This window comes from Prinia subflava, chromosome 30 (assembly GCF_021018805.1).
Source record: "Prinia subflava isolate CZ2003 ecotype Zambia chromosome 30, Cam_Psub_1.2, whole genome shotgun sequence".
Lineage (NCBI taxonomy): Eukaryota > Metazoa > Chordata > Aves > Passeriformes > Cisticolidae > Prinia > Prinia subflava.
This window is the reverse complement of record NC_086276.1, coordinates 2,443,184-2,463,860: the sequence shown is the minus strand read 5'-3', so window position 1 is coordinate 2,463,860 and position 20,677 is coordinate 2,443,184. Positions and strand designations below refer to the sequence as shown.

Below are 20,677 nucleotides of genomic sequence, written 5' to 3'. Positions count from 1 at the left end.
CCACCGCGGGGGGACCCGCATCCCCCCGACCCCCAATAGGGCTCTGCAGCCACGGAGACCCCCTAAAAACACCTCCCAGGGAGCACCCAATGACCCCTAAAGTACATCTGCACCTCAGCTTTGGTGCCCTGCAAGCTCCAAACTTCCCTCCACCAAAAATCCCCAAACCCAAGGACTCCCCGGGATATTTGGGGCGAGCTCCCCCTCCCTGGGCACCTGCGGGATGGGGGCGATGCTCCCCGGCCGTGCTGCGAGTTCAGGGAGCGCTGGAGCCGCCTCTGCCTCCTCTGCCCTTCTCCTCCTGCTCCCTGCTGCCGCTCCGCCTCTTCCTCCCTCCCTCCTCCTCCTCCCCCGTTCCCAGCCCCGAACTGTGGGGGCGGGGTCACAGAAAGGGCGGGAACTGTGAGGGGAAAGGCGCGGGGTCAAGGGGAAAGCTGGATTTAAAAGGGCCCAGTTTCACCTCAAATCACCCAAAGGGGCCTAAAATTCTCCTAAGGGGTCTAATATCCACTCTGACACTGATCAGGTTTGGCCTGAAATCACCCAAAGAGGCCTAAAATCCCCTCACTGTGGCCTAAAATCACCCTAAGGGCACTAAAATCCACCCTAAATCCACATGGTTTGTCCTTAAATCAAACAAATGCGGTTAAAATCATCCAAAGAGGTCTAACATCCAAGCAAAGGTGCCTAAAATTTCCCAAACTGCCTGTACTGGTTTGAAAACAAAACCAGCAAGACTCTAAGTCAGAAATACAATTTAATAGAGAGAGAACAAACAACAAGAAAGATAAAAATAAAGTAAAGAAGTACAGTAAAGTACAGTAAGGTAATGTAAAGTAAAGTTAAAGTAAAGTAAAGTAAAGTAAAGTAAAGTAAATGCACCAGTCCACAGGACACTGACAGAGTCAGAATGCAAACCTGGCACCCTGTTGCTCAGGCTGTTGGAAGCAGCCCACACTGAGTCCTCCCACAGTGACAGTTGTGGCTCCGTTGAAGTAGAGATGATCCTCAAGAAAGGGTCCAGTCATCCTCTGGGAATCCAGTGCAAACAGGCTCCCTTGGTGTTTGGGGTTGCTGGTTTTATCCCGGTGGAAAGGCTTTGGCTCCTCCCGCTGGGTGGAGCATCTCACAATGGAATGAGGTCATGTTATCAGTCATGTGAGAGGCCTTCAATGGCCCATTCACAGGTGATATCCCTCGGAGGAGGATGGGTGGAGGAAGAGATAAGAAGGCCCTGCCTTATCTGGTGTCATCAGGTGTCCCATTAACAGAGGGCATCCGCCCTCTTTCCACCCCTAGAGTTACAAAAGATAAGGAACAATATCTCCCAACCGACTTCAACAGATGAAAATAGAATACACACTTTTGGTTACAATTCTCAACCCAAGACACTGCTTTAAAACCCACACAAAATAGCCTAAAATCACACTTAAGTCTCCCAAGTTGGTGTAAAATCAACACTGAAAATAGATGGTTTGGCTTACAATCACCCAAAGGGACCTAAAGCCCCCCCTAAAACCCAACAGATTTGGCCTAAAAATCACCCAAACCATGCTAAACCCCACCCAATGGGCCTAGAATCATCCAAAAGGATCTAAAATCCACCTTGACACTGACCAGCTTTTCTTAAAATCAGTCAAATGGGACTAAACCCCACAAGATTTGGCCTAAAATCAGACAAAGGGGCCTAAAATCCACACTAAAAGCCTCGAAAACCCAAACTAAATCTGCCCAGTTTGGTCTACAATCACCCAAATAGACCAAAAGTCATCCAAAGGGATCTAAAATCCACCCTGAAACCCACCAGATTTGGCCTAAAAGCATCCAAAGCTGTACAAAATCCACCCTAAGCTTGCCCAGTTTGACCTAAAATCACCCAAACTGGCCTAAAATCTCTGGGACCGGGACTGAGACCGAGACCACGATCAGCACCAGAACCGGCACCAGCACCAAGACTGAGACCGACACCGGATCTGAGACTGGCACTGAGAGCGGCGCCGCTCTGAGACCGGCACCGAGACCAAGACTGGGACCAGCACCGACACCACAACAGGGACCGGCACTGCACTGGCACCAGGACTAGGACCGAGACCGTAACCGGCACCAGAACTGGCACTGGGACCAAGACCGAGACCAAGACCGGCACCGGAACCAGCACCGAGACTGGCACCGAGACTGAGACTGGCACTGGGAGCACTGCGGGACCAAGAGCGGCACCGGTACCGGCACTGGGACCGGGACCGCGCTGAGACCGAGACTGAGACTGGGACTGAGACTGGGATGGAAATTGGCAAAAAGGGCTCAAAAGTCACAGAAAATGCTCCTGAAGAGTCCAAAAATACTCAAAATTGACAGAAAATGCTCCAAGATGCTGTGAGATTGGGGAGAGCCCAGAGGGACACAGAATTCTCAAGAATTAAAAAACATCCTCCAAAATTTGCATTAAAAAGCAAAATTATACAAAACAAGAACTGAAAGAAGCCTCAAAATGGCTCAAAAGAGAAAAATAAACCTGAAAATGCCTCCAAAAATTCCAATATTATTCTCAGAGTAGCCCGAATTTATCAAGTTCCCAAAAAGTCACAAAAAATTTCCCCCAAACACCAACAAAAACCACCTAGAAAATGAAAAAAATAGAACAACCAAACCTTTAAGATGCACAGAAATATATTAAAAAGTATCACCAAAATCCCCAAATCTCAAAAATTCCCTAAAAAACTTCTAAACTCTTTAGAATTCCAAAAGCATCCCCCAAAAGCCCCCAAATGTCAGCAAAAACCACCCTTACAAATGCAAAAAAAAAAATTGCAAAAAAAAAACCAAAAAAACCCCACAAAAAAACCAAAAAACCCAACCAAAAAAACACCAAAAAAAACCCCCAAAAACCAACAAAATGAAAACACCAAAATTTCCTAAAAATACTTTAAAAATAAAAAAATTACAAAATCCCTCCAACCCCCAAGAATTCCCAAAATCCCTGAAAATTCCCAGAATTTTCTACACTTGCTTTCAATGAAGTTGTGCAGCAGGCAGGACTTGCCATTTACAGCACTGCTGATCACCAAGAACTTGAAGAGGAAATCTGGGGAAAAAGTTCCCAAACTTCCTATGATTGGACCCAAAATTCCCTCAAAATCCTCTCTAGAGAGCCAAAGGTTCCCAAGTTTGGACCCAAATTTCCCAAAAAGTCCCTTTGGGGACCCCAAATTCCAACGTTTGGACCCAAAATCTCCTCTGGGGACTGCAAAACTCCCACAATTCCCCTCTAGAGATCCCCAAATACGCACGTTTGTACCCAAAATGCTCCAAATTCCTGCGTTTGGACCCAAAATTCCCAATAGAGGCCGCAAAATTCAAACAATTTCCAGATAGAAAACCCAAAATTGCCCCATTTGAATCCCAAGAATTCCCTGAACAGAGCCCAAAATTCCCAAAATATTCCCTTGAAGCACCCCAGAATTCCCCTATCGAGATCCCGAGACCCCCCTCAGACCCACCAGATACCCCTGGACCCTCTATAGGCTACCCCAGAACCCCTACAGAGCCCCTATACATGCGCCAAAGACCCCCCCAAATCCCCCATAGAGACCTCCAAATCACCCATAGAGACCCCCAGAGCCCCTATAGACCCCCCCAAATCACCCATAGAGACCTCCAGAGCCCCTATAGACCCCCCAGGCACCCCCCATCCCCTAGAGGGACCCCCAGATCCCCTAAAGACCCCCCCAAATCCCTAATCGAGACCCTTGGATCCCCTACAGGGACCCCCAGACCCTACTCAAATCTTCTATAGGGATCCCCAGGCCCCCCTCGGCCCTCTAAAGACCCCCCATAGATCCCCTATAGACCCCTCAGACCTCCATTAGAGACCCCCAGACCCCACCAGACCCCCCAGCCCCCTCACAGGGATCCACAGACACCCCCAGACCTCCCCGCACCCGCTACAGGCTCACGCAGGCCCCTACAGACCCCCCCAGTCAGCCAAAAGGCCACCCAGACCCCCCAAATCCCCTACAGAGACCCCCAGACCCCATTTAGGGATGCCCAGACACACTTTATGGACTCCTCCGGACCCTCTGTAGACCCCTCAGACCCCGAGAGATCCCCTATAAGCTCCCAAGCCCCCTTTAGGCACAGCCAGAACAGCCTAAAACCCCAATAGATCCCCAAAAATGCCTCATAGACTCCTCTACATCCCCTGTAGACATGGCACTACATCCCCTAAAGAGACTCCCAGGACCCCCCAGACGCCTATAGATCCCCTATAGATCCCCCATACCTATTCTTGGGTTTCCAGCCCCATTCTGGAGGTGCCCAGGCCTATTCTGGCATTGCCCAGCTCCATTCTGGAGGTCTCAGCAGCATCCTGGGGATGCCCAGCCCAATTGTGCAGGTGCCCATTGCTATTCTTGGCTCCCAGCTCCATTGTGGGGGTGTCCAGGCCCATTCCGGGGGTCCCAGCCCCACTTTTGGGGTGCCCAGGCCCATTCCGGGGGTCCCAGCCCCATTGTGGGGGTGCCCAGGCCCATTCCGGGGGTCCCAGCCCCATTGTGAGGCTTCTCAAGCCCATTCCGGGGGTCCCAGCCCCACTTTTGGGGTGCCTGGGCTCATTGCTTGGAGGGCTCCATGAGGGGCGGGGCTCGGGGCCGGGGGCGGTGTCAGGGCGGGGGAGAGGGGCCGTTGCCAGCCTGGGATTTGGGCTGAGTTGGGCTGGGATTGGGGCCGAGGGGGGCTCAGAGCTGGCACTGGGGCCAGCGCTGGCTGTGGGCTGGGGGTTCGGGCTGGCTCGGGGGGGGCAGTGGCTCTGGGGCTGGCCTTGGGCTGAGGCTGATGATGGTGATGGGCTCAGGGCAGGAACTGGGGCTGAGTTTGGCAGCTGGAGCCGAACCTGTGACTGCAGTGCGGGCTGGGGCTGGGCTGGAGGAGGGAGCTCGGGCTGAATTTGGGGTGGGTGCTGGCGCCGGGAACTGCTCCACCAGTGGTGTCCGTGTCCCTGGCCAGCCCACAGAGGCGGGGACGATGCTTGGGTGGTGGTTGGAGGTGACTTTGTGCATGAGGGAGCGTGGCCGGGCAGCTCCCTCGGCGTTCTTGCCGGACAGCGGCTCTGGAGCAGGGCGATCCCCTCGTGGCTGGAGAATGCAGTGAGGAGAGGGAGAGGAGCCTGGCAAGGGCCTTCAAAGTCAGCAGCGTGGGCAACTGGGGGCCTCCTCTGGCTTTCAGCACCCTCCTGCCCTGGAGAGGGAATCCTCCGGGATTCTGGGCCTGTGCGGGGCTCTTTCCCTCGTCCTGCTCTTGTGGGGCTCCCCAGGATGAGAATGCGGCCATGGTTTGGCTTGGAAGGCACCTTCAAGCCCACCCAGTGCCACCCCTGCCGTGGCAGGGACACCTCCCACTGTCCCAGGCTGCTCCGAGCCCCGTCCAGCTGTGTCCCAAGGCAGCAGCCAGGCAGAAATCCGCTGGCCTGCCCGGGGCTGTCAGCTCCTCTGACACCAGGGTGACGACAGATTCCATCAATTCCAGAGAATTCCATGGCATGAGAGCGCCGGGCCATGGAATGTCCTGGAAGCCAGGCTGTCCTGGGACACTGCAGGGCCTGCTGGAGCCCAGGGCAGCGCTGTGACACCAGGGCACCTGAGGCAACCCAGTGTCCCTGGTGACACAGCGGGGCCTGGCAAAAGCAAATCTGGGCCAGAGCGTTTGCTGCGGTGTTCAAAGTTTGATTTCCACCAATTTTCTTTTGGCCGGTGCCCCAGGGATGCTGGAGGGGTCTCCATCCCTGTGGGTGTGGGAAATGCTTGTGGGAGCCGGGGGCCAGGCTTTGGGCCTGATCTTTTTGGGCCTTAGAGATCGGAGCCTGCTGGTAGCTCCTAACTCCTTTCCCAAGGGAAAAGTTTCTTAGGAAAGCTTCTTCCCAAAACAATCTTGGCAAAACAACTCTCCCAAAACAATCTCTCTCCAGGTGGCGTGTTGCTTTTCTGCTTCTCAGAGAAAAAACATTTTGGCCCTTTCTCTTCTTTGCCCAGTGGCATTGGAGAGTTGCAAGTCTTGTTCACCCATGGTGTTAAGTCTGTATGGGAACGCCTTCTAAAAGGAGACAATTCAAGAGGGTTTTATGCCTTTTGCCTTCTGAAATAGTCGCAGTCTTTGCTCTTTTGTTGGTGTCCTGCAGCGACACCGGGGGCTCTCTGTCCCTCTCCCTGCGGGGCACGCTCGGGGGTTGGAGTCTCTGGCCGGTGTCCATCCCTCCTCCTGCACATCCCACGACAGGAGGGGGCGCAGACACGCATGCGGTGCTGCTACCTCCCTCCTGTCCACCCGCACCTTTCCCCCTGGGCCGGGCCGCTGGCTGCTCAGGGTTGGCTGATGGCCGGGCAGCGTTGGCTGATAGCAGCTGGCCGGGCAGGGTTGGCCTCCAGCGGTGCAGGGTTGGCCGCTGGCCGCTGGGTGGGCAGGGTTGGCTGCCGGCCGCACAGGGTTGGCCGCGGCCGTGCAGGGTTGGCTGCTGGCTGCGCAGAGTTGGCCGATGGCCGGGCAGGGTTTGCCGCTGGCCGCTGGGGGTGAAGGGTTGGCTGCTGGTGGCGCAGGGTTGGCTGATGGCTGGGCAGGGTTGGCTGATGGCCGCTGGCTGTACAGGGTTGGCCGCCGGCCGCGCAGGGTTGGCCGATGGCTGGGCAGGGTTGGCCGCTGGCCACGCTGGGTTGGCCGGTGGCCGGGCAGGGTTGGCCACTGGAGGCGAAGAGTTGGCTGCTGGCCACGCAGGGTTGGCTGCTGGCTACTGGCCACGCAGGGTTGGCCGCTTGCCGCGCAGGGTTGGCCGCTGGCCACTGGCTGCACAGGGTTGGCTGCTGGCCACTGGCTGCGCAGGGTTGGCTGCTGGCCACTGGCTGCGCAGGGTTGGCTGCTGGCTACTGGCCGTGCAGGGTTGGCCGCTGGCCACACAGGGTTGGCCGATGCCCGGGCAGGGTTGGCTGCTAGCCGCGCAGGGTTGGACGCTGGCCACTGGCCACGCAGGGTTGGCCGCTGGTCGCTGGAGGTGAAGAGTTGGCCGCTGGCTGCGAAGGGTTGGCTGCTGGCCGCTGGCTGCGCAGGGTTGGCTGCTGGCTGCTGGCCGCGCAGGGTTGGCTGCTGGCCACTGGCTGCGCAGGGTTGGCTGCTGGCTCCTGGCCACGCAGGGTTGGCCGCTGGCCACGCAGGGTTGGCTGCTGGCCGCGCAGGGTTGGCTGCTGGCCGCTGGAGGCGAAGAGTTGGCCGCTGGCTGCTGGCCGCTGGTGGTGCAGGGTTGCAACTGGCCGCTGGCCGCAGTGGGTTAGCCGCTGACCGCGCCGGGTTGGCTGCTGGCCGCTGGCCCCGAAGGGTTGGCCGCTGGCCATGCAGGGTTGGTCGCTCGCTGCTGACAGTGCAGGGTTGGCCGCTGGCCGGGCAGGGTTGGTTGATGGCAGCTGGCCGCGCAGGGTTGGCTGCTGGCCGCTGGCCAGGCAGGGTTCGCCGCTGGCCTGGCAGGGTGGGCCACTGGCCAGGCAGGGTTGGCCGCTGGCCACTGGCCACGCAGGGCTGGCTACTGGGTGCGCAGAGTTGGCCTCCGGCGACGCAGGTTGGTCGCCCCCCGCTGGCAGCGCAGGGTTGGTCGCTCGCCACTGCCCGCGCAGGCTTGGCCGCAGGGCTCCAGCACCGCTCCCATGGCAGGACCCTGCCAGGACACCTGCGGCCTCTCACGCCCCTTTTATACTCGAGGCAAGCCCCGCCCTCTCCCCGACAGCCAATGGCAGCTCAGTGACCTTCTCGGCGTCAGACACCGAGCGGCCGGGCCCTTTGTGATGTCACAATGGGGGCGGGGAGCCAGCGAGACGGAGCCATCTGATTGGTCGCTGCGGCAGGTGTTACTGCTGGCATTGTGCACGGCGGCGCTGATTGGTTCGTTCCATGCTGAGGGTGGGGTAAGGCGGGGAGTGGGTGCGGGGGTCCCAGCCCCATTGTGGGGGTCCCGGTCCCATGCTGGGCATGCCCAGGCCCATTCTGGGGCTTCTCAAGCCCATTCCGGGGGTCCCAGCCCCACTTTTGGGGTGCCTGGGCTCATTGCTTGGAGGGCTCCATGAGGGGCGGGGCTCGGGGCCGGGGGCGGTGTCAGGGCGGGGGGGAGGGGCCGTTGCCAGCCTGGGATTTGGGCTGAGTTGGGCTGGGATTGGGGCCGAGGGGGGCTCAGAGCTGGCACTGGGGCCAGCGCTGGCTGTGGGCTGGGGGTTAGGGCTGGACCATCCACATTGTGCCAAGGAAACTGGAACCACAGGGAGCGGGCAATTGGTCTTGTACTGGGAGCAGCCACTCCCCTTTCCTGCCCATCCCGCCCCTCCAGCCCCAGCGCCCCCCACCATGGTCCCGGCAATCCCAGGGCTCCCCCCCTCCTCTCGGGGTCCCCACTTCTGGGGCTCTCCTCTCTCCAGGGTCTTGCTTAGGGAAGCTGAGGCTCTCCCAGAGATCCCTAAGCCCACTGTTCCCCCCGCCCCTATCGGGTCTCTGCCGCCAGTAGGGCCCCCAAAAACACCTCTTGGGGAGCCCCTGATGTCCTCCCAAGGGTCGTCTCAGGCTCGGCTTTGGAGCCCTGTGAGCTCCAAACATCCCCCTGTAAGACACGGCCCCAAGATCCCTCATCTGTCTCAGGACTGTCGAACAAGGACAGAGGCTGAAACCCCCAAAGGATCCTAAAACCACAGCACAGGAGCTCTGGCCTGACTGGGGTGGGATGTCTGCCAGGTTTCTCCCGCAGGTGCATTCACTGAATCAAGAAATGGGGATGCACGGTCCTAAAAGGGTCCGATTCGTCCTAATATCACCCACAAAGGCCTCAAATTCTCCTAAGGGGCCTGAAATCCACATGAAAACTGATCAGGTTGGGCCTTGAATCATGCAAGGAAGCATCATATCCCTTCAATGTGGACTAAAATCACCCCAAGGGAAGTAAAAACCAGCCGAAAACCACATGGTTTGGCCTAAAATCAGAGAAATGGCATTAAAATCATCCAAATGGGTCAAAAACCACTAAAACGGATCATAAATTTCTCAAACTGGTTTAAAACACACACAAAATGGCTTCAAGTCACACGTAAATCTTCCAAATTGGTGTATAATAAACCCTAAAACTACCTGGTTTGGCTTAAAATCACCTAAATGGGTGTAAAGTCATACGAAAGGATCTAAAATCTACCTTAAAACTGCGCATGTTATTTGACATTCACCCAAAATGGGACTAAACCCCACCAGATTTGGCCTAAAATGAAACACATCTGCTTAAAGTCCACACTAAGCCTGCCCAGTTTGGCCTAAAATCACCTGATCAGTTTTCATGTGGATTTCAGGCCCCTTAGGAGAATTTGAGGCCCTTGTGGGTGATTTTAGGACAAATTGGACCCTTTTAGGACCACGCATCTCCAGTTCTTGATCCAGTGAATGCACCTACGAGAGAAACCTGGCAGACATCCCGGCCCAGTCAGGCCAGAGCTCCTGTGCTGTGGTTTTAGGATCCTTTGGGGGTTTCAGCCTCTGTCCTTGTTCGACAGTCCTGAGACAGATGAGGGATCTTGGGGCCGTGTCTTACAGGGGGATGTTTGGAGCTCACAGGGCTCCAAAGCCAAGCCGGAGACAACCCTTGGGAGGACATGAGGGGCTCCCCAAGAGGTGTTTTTGGGGGCCCTAGTGGCAGCAGAGACCCGATAGGGGCGGGGGGAGCAACGGGTTTAGAGAGCTCTGGGAGAGCCTCAGCTTCCCTAAGCGAGACCCTGGAGAGAGGAGAGCCCCAGAAGCGGGAACCCCGAGAGGAGGGGGGGAGCCCTGGGATTGCCGGGACCATGGTGGGGGGCGCTGGGGCTGGAGGGGCAGGATGGGCGGGAAAGGGGAGTGGCTGCTCCCAGTACAAGACCAATTGCCCTCTCCCTGTGGTTCCAGTTTCCTTGGTACAATGTGGATGGTCCAGCCCTAACCCCCAGCCCACAGCCAGCGCTGGCCCCAGTGCCAGCTCTGAGCCCCCCTCGGCCCCAATCCCAGCCCAACTCAGCCCAAATCCCAGGCTGGCAACGGCCCCTCTCCCCGCCCTGACACCGCCCCCAGCCCCGAGCCCCGACCCTCATGGAGCCCTCCAAGCAATGAGCCCAGGCACCCCAAAAGTGGGGCTGGGACCCCCGGAATGGGCTTGAGAAGCCCAGAATGGGCCTGGGCATGCCCAGCATGGGAGCGGGACCCCCACAATGGGGCTGGGACCCCCGCACCCACTCCCCGCCTTACCCCACCCTCGGCATGGAACGAACCAATCAGCGCCGCCGTGCACAATGCCAGCAGTAACACCTGCCGCAGCGACCAATCAGATGGCTCCGTCTCGCTGGCTCCCCGCCCCCATTGTGACATCACAAAGGGCCCGGCCACTCGGTGCCTGACGCCGAGAACGTCACTGAGCTGCCATTGGCTGTCGGGGAGAGGGCAGGGCTTGCGTCAAGTATAAAAGGGGCGTGAGAGCCCGCAGGTGTCCTGGCAGGGTCCTGCCATGGGAGCGGCGCTGGAGCCCTGGGGCCAAGCCTGCGTGGGCAGTGGCGAGCGACCAACCCTACGCTGCCAGCGGGGGGCGACCAACCTGCGCCACCGGAGGCCAACCCTGCGCAGCCAGCGGTGAGCGACCAACGCTGCGTGGCCAGCGGCCAACCCTGCCCGGCCATTGGACAACCCTGCGCAGCCAGCGGCCAGCAGCAACCCTTCGCGGCCAGCGGCCAACTCTTTGCCTCCAGCAGCCAGCGGCCAACCCTGCACAGCCAGCGGCCAGCAGCCAACTCTGCGCCACCAGAGGCCAACCCTGTGCGGCCAGTGGCCAACCCTGCAAAGCCAGTGGCCAGCAGCCAACCCTGCACAGCCAGTGGCCAGCGGCCAACCCTGCACGGCCAATGACCAACCCTTTGCGGCTGGCGGCCAACCCTGCATGACTAGCGGTCAGCGGCTAACCCTGCGCAGCCAGCGGCCAACCCTGTGCTGCCAGCGGCCAACCCAGCGCACCCAGCAGCCAGCCCTGCGTGGCCAGTGGCCAGCGGCCAACCCTGCATGGCCAGCGGCCAACCCTTCGGGGCCAGCGGCCAGCGGCCAACCCGGCGCGGTCAGCGGCCAACCCTGCACCACCAGTGGCCAGCAGCCAACCCTTCGCAGCCAGCGGCCAACTCTTCGACTCCAGTGACCAGCGGCCAACCCTGCCCGGCCAGCAGCCAGCGGCCAACCCTGTGCGCCCGGCAGCCAGCCCTGCATGGCCAGTGGCCAGCGGCCAACCCTGCACGGCCAGCGGCCCACCCTGCCAGGCCAGCGGCCAACCCTGCCCAGCCAGCGGCCAGCGGCCAACCCTGCGCGGCCAGCTGCCATCAACCAACCCTGCCCAGCCAGCGGCCAACCCTGCACTGTCAGCAGCGAGCGACCAACTCTGCATGGCCAGCGGCCAACCCTTCGGGGCCAGCGGCCAGCAGCCGACCCGGCGCGGTCAGCGGCTAACCCACTGCGGCCAGCGGCCAGCGGCAACCCTGCACCACCAGGGCCAGCAGCCAACCCTTCGCAGCCAGCGGCCAACTCTTCGCCTCCAGCGGCCAGCGGCCAACCCAGCGCGGCCAGCGGCCAACCCTGCGTGGCCAGTAGCCAGCAGCCAAACCTGCGCGGCCAGCGGCCAGCGGCCAACTCTTCGCCTCCAGCGACCAGCGGCCAACCCTGCGTGGCCAGTGGCCAGCGTCCAACCCTGCCCGGCCATCGGCCAACCCTGTGTGGCCAGCGGCCAACCCTGCACGGCCAGTAGCCAGCAGCCAACTCTGCGCAGCCAGTGGCCAGCAGCCAACCCTGCGCAGCCAGTGGCCAGCAGCCAACCCTGCGCAGCCAGTGGCCAGCGGCCAACCCTGCGCGGCCAGCGGCCAACTCTTCGCCTCCAGTGGCCAACCCTGCCCGGCCAGCTCCTATCAGCCAACCCTGCCCGGCCACCGGCCAACCCAGCGTGGCCAGCAGCCAACCCTGCCCAGCCATCGGCCAACCCTGCCCAGCCATCGGCCAACCCTGTACAGCCAGCGGCCATCAGCCAACCCTGCCCAGCCATCAGCCAACCCTGCGCCACCAGCAGCCAACCCTTCACCCCCAGCGGCCAGCGGCAAACCCTGCTCGGCCATCGGCCAACTCTGCGCAGCCAGCAGCCAACCCTGCCCAGCCAGCGGCCAGCGGCCAACCCTGCACCGCTGGAGGCCAACCCTGCCCGGCCAGCTGCTATCAGCCAACGCTGCCTGGCCAGCAGCCAACCCTGAGCAGCCAGCGGCCCGGCCCAGGGGGAAAGGTGCGGGTGGACGGGAGGGAGGTAGCAGCACCGCATGCGTGTCTGCGCCCCATCCTGTCGTGGGATGTGCAGGAGGAGGGATGGACACCGGCCAGAGACTCCAACCCCCGAGCGTGCCCCGCAGGGAGAGGGACAGAGAGCCCCCGGTGTCGCTGCAGGACACCAACAAAAGAGCAAAGACTGCGACTATTTCAGAAGGCAAAAGGCATAAAAACCCTCTTGAATTGTCTCATTTTAGAAGGCGTTCCCATACAGACTTAACACCATGGGTGACCAAGACTTGCAACTCTCCAATGCCACTGGGCAAAGAAGAGAAAGGGCCAAAATGTTTTTTCTCTGAGAAGCAGAAAAGCAACACGCCACCTGGAGAGAGATTGTTTTGGGAGAGTTGTTTTGCCAAGATTGTTTTGGGAAGAAGCTTTCCTAAGAAACTTTTCCCTTGGGAAAGGAGTTAGGAGCTACCAGCAGGCTCCAATCTCTAAGGCCCAAAAAGATCAGGCCCAAAGCCTGGCCCCCAGCACCCACCAGCATTTCCCACGCCCACAGCGATGGAGACCCCTCCAGCATCCCTGGGGCACCGGCCAAAAGAAAATTGGTGGAAATCAAACTTTGAACACTGCAGCAAACGCTCTGGCCCAGATTTGCTTTTGCCAGGCCCCGCTGTGTCACCAGGGACACTGGGTGTCCTCAGATGCCCTGGTGTCACAGCGCTGCCCTGGGCTCCAGCAGGCCCTGCAGTGTCCCAGGACAGCCTGGCTTCCAGGACATTCCATGGCCCGGCGCTCTCACGCCATGGAATTCTCTGGAATTGATGGAATCTGTCGTCATCCCGGTGTCAGAGGAGCTGACAGCCCCAGGCAGGCCAGCGGATTTCTGCCTGGCTGCTGCCTTGGGACACGGCTGGACGGGGCTCGGAGCAGCCTGGGACAGTGGGAAGTGTCCCAGCCACGGCAGGGGTGGCACTGGGTGGGCTTGAAGGTGCCTTCCAAGCCAAACCGTGGCCGCATTCTCATCCTGGGGAGCCCCACAAGAGCAGGACGAGGGAAGGAGCCCCGCAGAGACCCAGAATCCCGGAGGATTCCCTCTCCAGGGCAGGAGGGTGCTGAAAGCCTGAGGAGCCCCCCAGTTGCCCACGCTGCTGACTTTGAAGCCCCTTGCCAGGCTCCTCTCCCTCTCCTCACTGCATTCTCCAGCCACGAGGGGATCGCCCTGCCCCAGAGCCGCTGTCCGGCAAGAACGCCGAGGGAGCTGCCCGGCCACGCTCCCTCATTCACAAAGTCACCTCCAACCACCACCCAAGCATCGTCCCCGCCTCTGTGGGCTGGCCAGGGACACGGACACCACTGGTGGAGCAGTTCCCGGCCCCAGCACCCACCCCAAATTCAGCCCGAGCTCCCTCCTCCAGCCCAGCCCCAGCCCGCACTGCAGTCACAGGTTCGGCTCCAGCTGCCAAACTCAGCCCCAGTTCCTGCCCTGAGCCCATCACCATCATCAGCCCTCAGCCCCAGGCCAGCCCCAGAGCCACTGCCTCCCCCGAGCCAGCCCTAACCCCCAGCCCACAGCCAGCCCTGGCCCCAGTGCCAGCTCTGAGCCCCCCTCAGCCCCAATCCCAGCCCAACTCAGCCCAAATCCCAGGCTGGCAACGGCCCCTGCCCCCCGCCCTGACACCGCCCCCGGCCCCGAGCCCACCCCTCATGGAGCCCTCCAAGCAATGAGCCCAGGCACCCCAAAAGTGGGGCTGGGACCCCCGGAATGGGGCTGGGCACCCCAAAAGTGGGGCTGGGACCCCCGGAATGGGGCCTGGGCACCCCCACAATGGGGCTGGGATCCCCGGGATGCTGCTGAGACCTCCAGAATGGAGCTGGGCAATGCCAGAATAGGCCTGGGCACCTCCAGAATGGGGCTGGAAACCCAAGAATAGGTATGGGGGATCTATAGGGGATCTATAGGGGTCTGGGGAGTCCTGGGAGTCTCTTTAGGGGATGTAGTGCCATGTCTACAGGGGATGTAGAGGAGTCTATGAGGCATTTTTGGGGATCTATTGGGGTTTTAGGGTGTTCTGGCTCTGCCTAAAGGGGGCTTGGGGGCTTATAGGGGATCTCTCGGGGTCTGAGGGGTCTACAGAGGGTCCGGAGGGGTCCATAAAGTGTGTCTGGGCATCCCTAAATGGGGTCTGGGAGTCTCTGTAGGGGATTTGGGGGTCTGGGTGGCCTTTTGGCTGACTGGGGGGGTCTGTAGGGGCCTGTGTGAGCCTGTAGTGGGTGCGGAGAGGTCTGGGGGTGTCTTTGGATCCCTGTGAGGGGGCTGGGGGGTCTGGTGGGGTCTGGGGGTCTCTAATGGAGGTCTGAGGGGTCTATAGGGGTCTATGGGGGGTCTTTAGAGGGCCGGGGGGGTCTGGGGTTCCCTATAGAAGATTTGAGTAGGGTCTGGGGGTCCCTGTAGGGGATCCAAGGGTCTCTATGGGGGATTTGGGGGGGTCTTTAGGGGATCTGGGGGTCCCTCTAGGGGATGGGGATTGCCCTGGGGGTCTATAGGGGATCTGGGGGTCTCTATGGGGGATTTGGGGGGGTCTTTGGGGCATCTATAGGGGCTCTGTAGGGGTTCTGGGGTAGCCTATAGAGGGTCCAGGGGTACCTGGGGGGTCTGAGGGGGGCCTCAGGATCTCGATAGGGGAATTCTGGGGTGCTTCAAGGGAATATTTTGGAAATTTTGGGCTCTGTTCAGGGAATTCTTGGGATTCAAATGGGGCAATTTTGGGTTTTCTATCTGGAAATTGTTTGAATTTTGGGGCCTCTATTGGGAATTTTGGGTCCAAACGCAGGAATTTGGAGCATTTTGGGTACAAATATGGGAATTTGGGGATCTCTAGAGGAGAATTTTGGGAGTTTTGCAGTCTCCAGAGGAGATTTTCGGTCCAAACTTTGGAATTTGGGGTCCCCAAAAGGATCTTTTGGGAAATTTGGGTCCAAACTTGGGAACTGTGGGCTCTCTAGAGAGGATTTTGAGGGAATTTTGGGTCCAAGCATAGGAAGTTTGGGAATTTTTTTCCCAGATTTCCTCTTCAAGTTCTTGGTGATCAGCAGTGCTGTAAATGGCAAGTCCTGCCTGCTGCACCCCTTCATTGAAAGCAAGTGTAGGAAATTCTGGGAATTTTCAGGGATTTTGGGAATTCTTGGGGGTTGGAGGGATTTTGTATTTTTTTTATTTTTAAAGTATTTTTAGGAAATTTTGGTATTTTCATTTTGTTGGTTTTTGGTTTTTTGGTGGGTTTTTTTGCAATTTTTTTTTGCATTCTTAAGGGTGGTTTTTGCTGACATTTGGGGGATTTTTGGGGATGCTTTTGGAATTCTAAAGAGTCTGAGAGTTTTTTAGGGAATTTTTGAGATTTGGGGATTTTGGTGATATTTTTTAATATATTTCTGGGCATCTTAAAGGTTTGGTTGTTCTATTTTTTTCATTTTCTAGGTGGTTTTTGTTGGTGTTTGGGGGAAATTTTTTGTGACTTTTTAGGAACTTGATAAATTCGGGCTACTTTGAGAATAATATTGGAATTTTTGGAGGCATTTTCAGGTTTATTTTTCTCTTTTGAGCCATTTTGAGGCTTCTTTCAGTTCTTGTTTTGTATAATTTTGCTTTTTAATGCAAATTTTGGGGGATGTTTTTTAATTCTTGGGAATTCTGTGTCCCTCCGGGCTCTCCCCAATCCCACAGCATCTTGGAGCATTTTCTGTCAATTTTGAGTATTTTTGGATTCTTCAAGAGCATTTTCTGTGACTTTTGAGCCCTTTCTGCCAATTTCCATCCCAGTCTCAGTCTCGGTCTCAGCACAGTCCCAGTCCCAGTGCCGGTACCGGTGCCGCTCTTGGTCCCGCAGTGCTCCCAGTGCCAGTCTCAGTCTCAGTCCCAGTCCCTGGGCGGTGCCAGTCTCGGTGCTGGTTCCGGTGCCGGTCTTGGTCTCAGTCTTGGTCCCAGTGCCAGTTCTGGTGCCGGTTACAGTCTCGGTCCTAGTCCTGGTGCCAGTGCAGTGCCGGTCTCTGTTGTGGTGTCGGTTCTGGTCCCAGTCTTGGTCTCGGTGCCGGTCCCAGAGCGGCGCCGCTCTCAGTGCCAGTCTCAGATCCGGTGTCGGTCTCAGTCTTGGTGCTGGTGCCGGTTCTGGTGCTGATCGTGGTCTTGGTCTCAGTCCCGGTCCCAGAGATTTTAGGCCAGTTTGGGGGATTTTAGGCCAAACTGGGCAAGCTTAGGGTGGATTTTGTACAGCTTTGGATGCTTTTAGGTCAAATCTGGTGGGTTTTCGGGTGGATTTTAGATCCCTTTGGATGACTTTTGGTCCATTTGGGTGATTATAGACCAAACTGGGCAGATTTAGTTTGGGTTTTCAAGGCTTTTAGTGTGGCTTTTAGGCCACTTTGTCTGATTTTAGGCCAAATTTTGTGGGGTTTAGTCCCATTTGACTGATTTTAAGAAAAGCTGGTCAGTGTCAAGGTGGATTTTAGATCCTTTTGGATGATTCTAGGCCCATTGGGTGGGGTTTAGCATGGTTTGGGTGATTTTTAGGCCAAATCTGTTGGGTTTTAGGGGGGGCTTTAGGTCCCTTTGGGTGATTGTAAGCCAAACCATCTATTTTCAGTGTTGATTTTACACCAATTTGGGAGACTTAAGTGTGATTTTTGGCTATTTTGTGTGGGTTTTAAAGCAGTGTCTTGGGTTGAGAATTGTAACCAAAAGTGTGCATTCTATTTTCATCTGTTGAAGTCGGTTGGGAGATATTGTTCCTTATCTTTTGTAACTCTAGGGGTGGAAAGAGGGGGGATGGCCTCTGTTAATGGGACACCTGATGACACCAGATAAGGCAGGGCCTTCTTATCTCTTCCTCCACCCATCCTCCTCCGAGGGATATCACCTGTGAATGGGCCATTGAAGGCCTCTCACATGACTGATAACATGACCTCATTCCATTGTGAGATGCTCCACCCAGCGGGAGGAGCCAAAGCCTTTCCACCGGGATAAAACCAGCAACCCCAAACACCAAGGGAGCCTGTTTGCACTGGATTCCCAGAGGATGACTGGACCCTTTCTTGAGGATCATCTCTACTTCAACGGAGCCACAACTGTCACTGTGGGAGGACTCAGTGTGGGCTGCTTCCAACAGCCTGAGCAACAGGGTGCCAGGTTTGCATTCTGACTCTGTCAGTGTCCTGTGTACTGTTGCATTTATCTTATTTTATTTTTACTTTATTTTTATCTTTCTTGTTGTTTGTTCTGTCTCTATTAAATTGTATTTCTGACTTGGAGTCTCACTGGTTTTGCTTTCAAAGCAGCACACATTTGCAAGCAGGCAGCTTTGTGAATGTTTTCCAGGGGCTGTTTGGGACTACCAAGTAAAGTTAAAGTGTCTCCACTTTCCAAGGAGCTAATCCCCCTTGCCCAGGAAGCTGTGCATTGAGTCAGGGACCATGGATTACGCTTGTCTCTGGTACTTAAGAAAACTTCATGTCTCTAATACCCACTGGCTTCTTGTTCTGTCAATTTAATTTCATCTCCATTGCTGAGAGATACTCGGAAAACACATTCTGTCTCCGACTAGTGAGGGAGATGTGAGTACGCTCCTTTTAACTTAGATAATTCAGTGGTGGTGTCTGGGATTTCTTTAGTGGTTATATGTGGATCAGAATCTGAATCATTAATAAAATTGTATTCTGTTTCAACTAAAGGTCTCATGCTAGGGCAGCAGCGTTGCCCACAATTTTTTACTAACACTTGTTCTTTCTGGGGGTAAATCTGATTAATGTGAGGTGTTTCCTTTTCCTCTGCCTTTTTAGGGAAGTCAGCATTCTCTAAGTTTTTAGAATATTCATCTCCCAAGGCAGCCCATAGCAAATAATTTTTGTCTTGTACCAAATGGTTTTCATTTTGCACAATTTCAACTAAATTTTGAAGGGAGTCTGTTATTGCATTTTCTTCACTTTTTTGCTTAAAGCGAGTTTCTATAGCTCCCTGTTGGGGGTTAGATTTGCCTCTTTTTCACTTACAGAATTTTTTCCCATTTGTTTCCAAGAAACCCTAATGACAGTACCTAGCCAGAACAAAGAGAGTAGTTGAAGAACATGGCAACACAAGGCTACACCTATTGTTTTTGAGTCTCTGGGAGTGTCCCTGAGAGGGGAGAGATGACGAGCTTTGGGAAAGGTAAAGAGACAGAGCTGGGGGAGGGGAACTCACTCTTGCTCTCAGCATCGAGGAGGACGGTCAAGCTGCCCCTCGCTGCAGGAAGAGTTCACGACCATCACTCTGCCTCGTCCTGGGAAATCTACTGTCATCTGCTCGTGTACTCAGGAATCCTGAGCTGGCTTTCTCCAGTCCTCTCCCCACCGCCGCTGCTTCTTCAGAGTTTTGAGGCTCTCCTGCTGCTCTGTAGCCCTGCACTGCCCAGCCCTGCCGGGACACCCCTGCTGCTCCAGCTGCCAGCGCAGAGCTCCTCATCTCATCCACCAGCCCGGGACTTTCCTCCTTCCAGCTCGGCCTCTCGGAGTCCTGCAGGGCACCGAGATCAAACTGCCCCGGGGTTTTTGTGAAAGAAAGCCCTCAAGGTTCTTGGTTCTGTTTATTATTAATGTTTTAGTTGTTGTTTGTTTGTTATTTTGTCATATATACTAGTAAAGAACTGTTATTCCTATCCCCATACCTCTGTCTGAAAGCTCCTTTAATGTTTTAAATTAGAATAATTTGGAGGGAGGGGATTCAAGTTTTCCATCTCGAGGGAGGTCCTGCCCCCTTCCTAGCAGATATCTGTCTTTCAAACCAAGACAAAAGGCCACTAAAAGAGGCTTGTGTTTGCCTTGCTCCGCAGAGGTGCTGGAGGTATTTCCAGGAGAAAAGCAAAAAATTACTGTCCTGTTGTGTGGTAGTAATCCCACCACAATTGTGACTCTGTGAGCAAAGACAGCCTGTGCTTTTTGGGTTCTAACAGCTGAGAGTGTCGCAGAGCAGTTTTTATATTATTTTTAGAGTTCTGAAAGCACTGTTGCCAAAACGCTCTTTCTCTCCTGTCTTCTGTCATGAACTGTGGAACAGAGAAAATGGAAACGGGCTGAGATTTGACTAAATTGCTTGTTTTAAAAAAAGTCCTAAATAGTGTCAGCTTGATGCCTGATAGTTTAGAAATTGCATTAGTATCACTTATTTCATCCCACCAGATAGATGGGATTTAAGACTTCCAATAACACAAACACTGCATGTGTAAGAGCTCAGTTTTCCACCCCTTACTCCCTTCCAACTCAACACTGGGATTTGCTGCTCCCAAGCACGGACCCCACATCCCTGCAGCCTCTTTCCATCCAGGAATGGGGTGGAAAAGGGTGGAGAGCCCCCGGGGATGTGATGAGATGAATTTCCCACATCAGCCCTTTCTTGCTGTGTTCTTTCCTCCCGTTGTGAGATGATGTGCTGGGATCCCTTTCACAGGGGTTTGTTACTAAGTGAAACATTCAGGATTTTTCTGCTGTTTGTCGCATCCGTCCTGTGCCTGGAGCTGCTGATCTTGTTCTGACCCTTGAAAACCTCCTCAGCTTCTCTCCTTAGACTGAAATTTGATTACTGCTTTGATTGCACACCTCTTCCAGGCAGGCTTTTCCTCTCTCCTTGCCTGCACTTGTCAGGCCTGAGAAGAGAGATTTTGTCAAGCCTTGGGAGAGTTCCCATCATCTATCCCTGCTCCTAATGCTGCTTTCAATCATCTTGGGAATCTGAGCATGAGGGAAACTGGGGGGACTTTAGTGAGAGCAAAAGTGAGGCACAGAGGACAAAGTGTAAATGCAGAGGCTGGGTTCCCCCAGTCTGCAGTGCTGTGGGGATTGGGGCCTTGCAAACTGCTGTTTTTCTCTGTCAATGGCTGATTCCTTCTGTGGATCTCCTCCTGGAATTCCTGTGCACCAGGGCTGGTGCTGGAGCTGCAGCCACACCAAGTGCCCAAAAGCTGTGTGGGAGCCAGTGGGAACAGCATGAGAGTTCTGAACAGGTTCATAAAAATCAGCCACAGCCCAGTAGCAAACCTTGGCAATACACATCTGTGGCAGGTGAGGAGACTGAAAGCTTTAATTCTTGTTCTTGGAGAATGAATTCAGCAATACAAAGCCTCTCTCTTGCCATTAAAATACTGAGTTTCAGCTCTGCCCCAGACTCTCAATGTCAAGGATTTCTCTGTGTGGTTGGGGGTAGGTTCTCCCCCCGGAGCTCTCTGCAGGTTGGTGCTAATTCAAGATGTTCTGGAGGGTTCAGGTGTTTTGGTGCCCAGGCAGGGAGTGCAGAACAGGGATGACAAGCGCTGACCTTTGCTGTGCCAGAAAGTGCAAGGGA

At 56.0% G+C, this 20,677-nt stretch overlaps 1 protein-coding gene across 2 annotated transcripts in view; it reads right to left on the bottom strand.

The window, feature by feature from the left end:
• Positions 1-20,677, bottom strand: part of LOC134562709 (zinc finger protein 420-like) — a 230,724-nt gene that overhangs the window by 4,389 nt on the left and 205,658 nt on the right. Inside the window, exon 1 of one of the 2 annotated variants that reach the window (XM_063420228.1) lies at positions 217-350. The exons of the other annotated variant lie outside the window; for it this stretch is intronic. The gene's annotated coding sequence lies outside the window, so the exon portion shown is untranslated. Of the gene's footprint in view, positions 1-216; positions 351-20,677 lie in introns of those variants that run through there. 2 annotated transcript variants of the gene reach the window in all.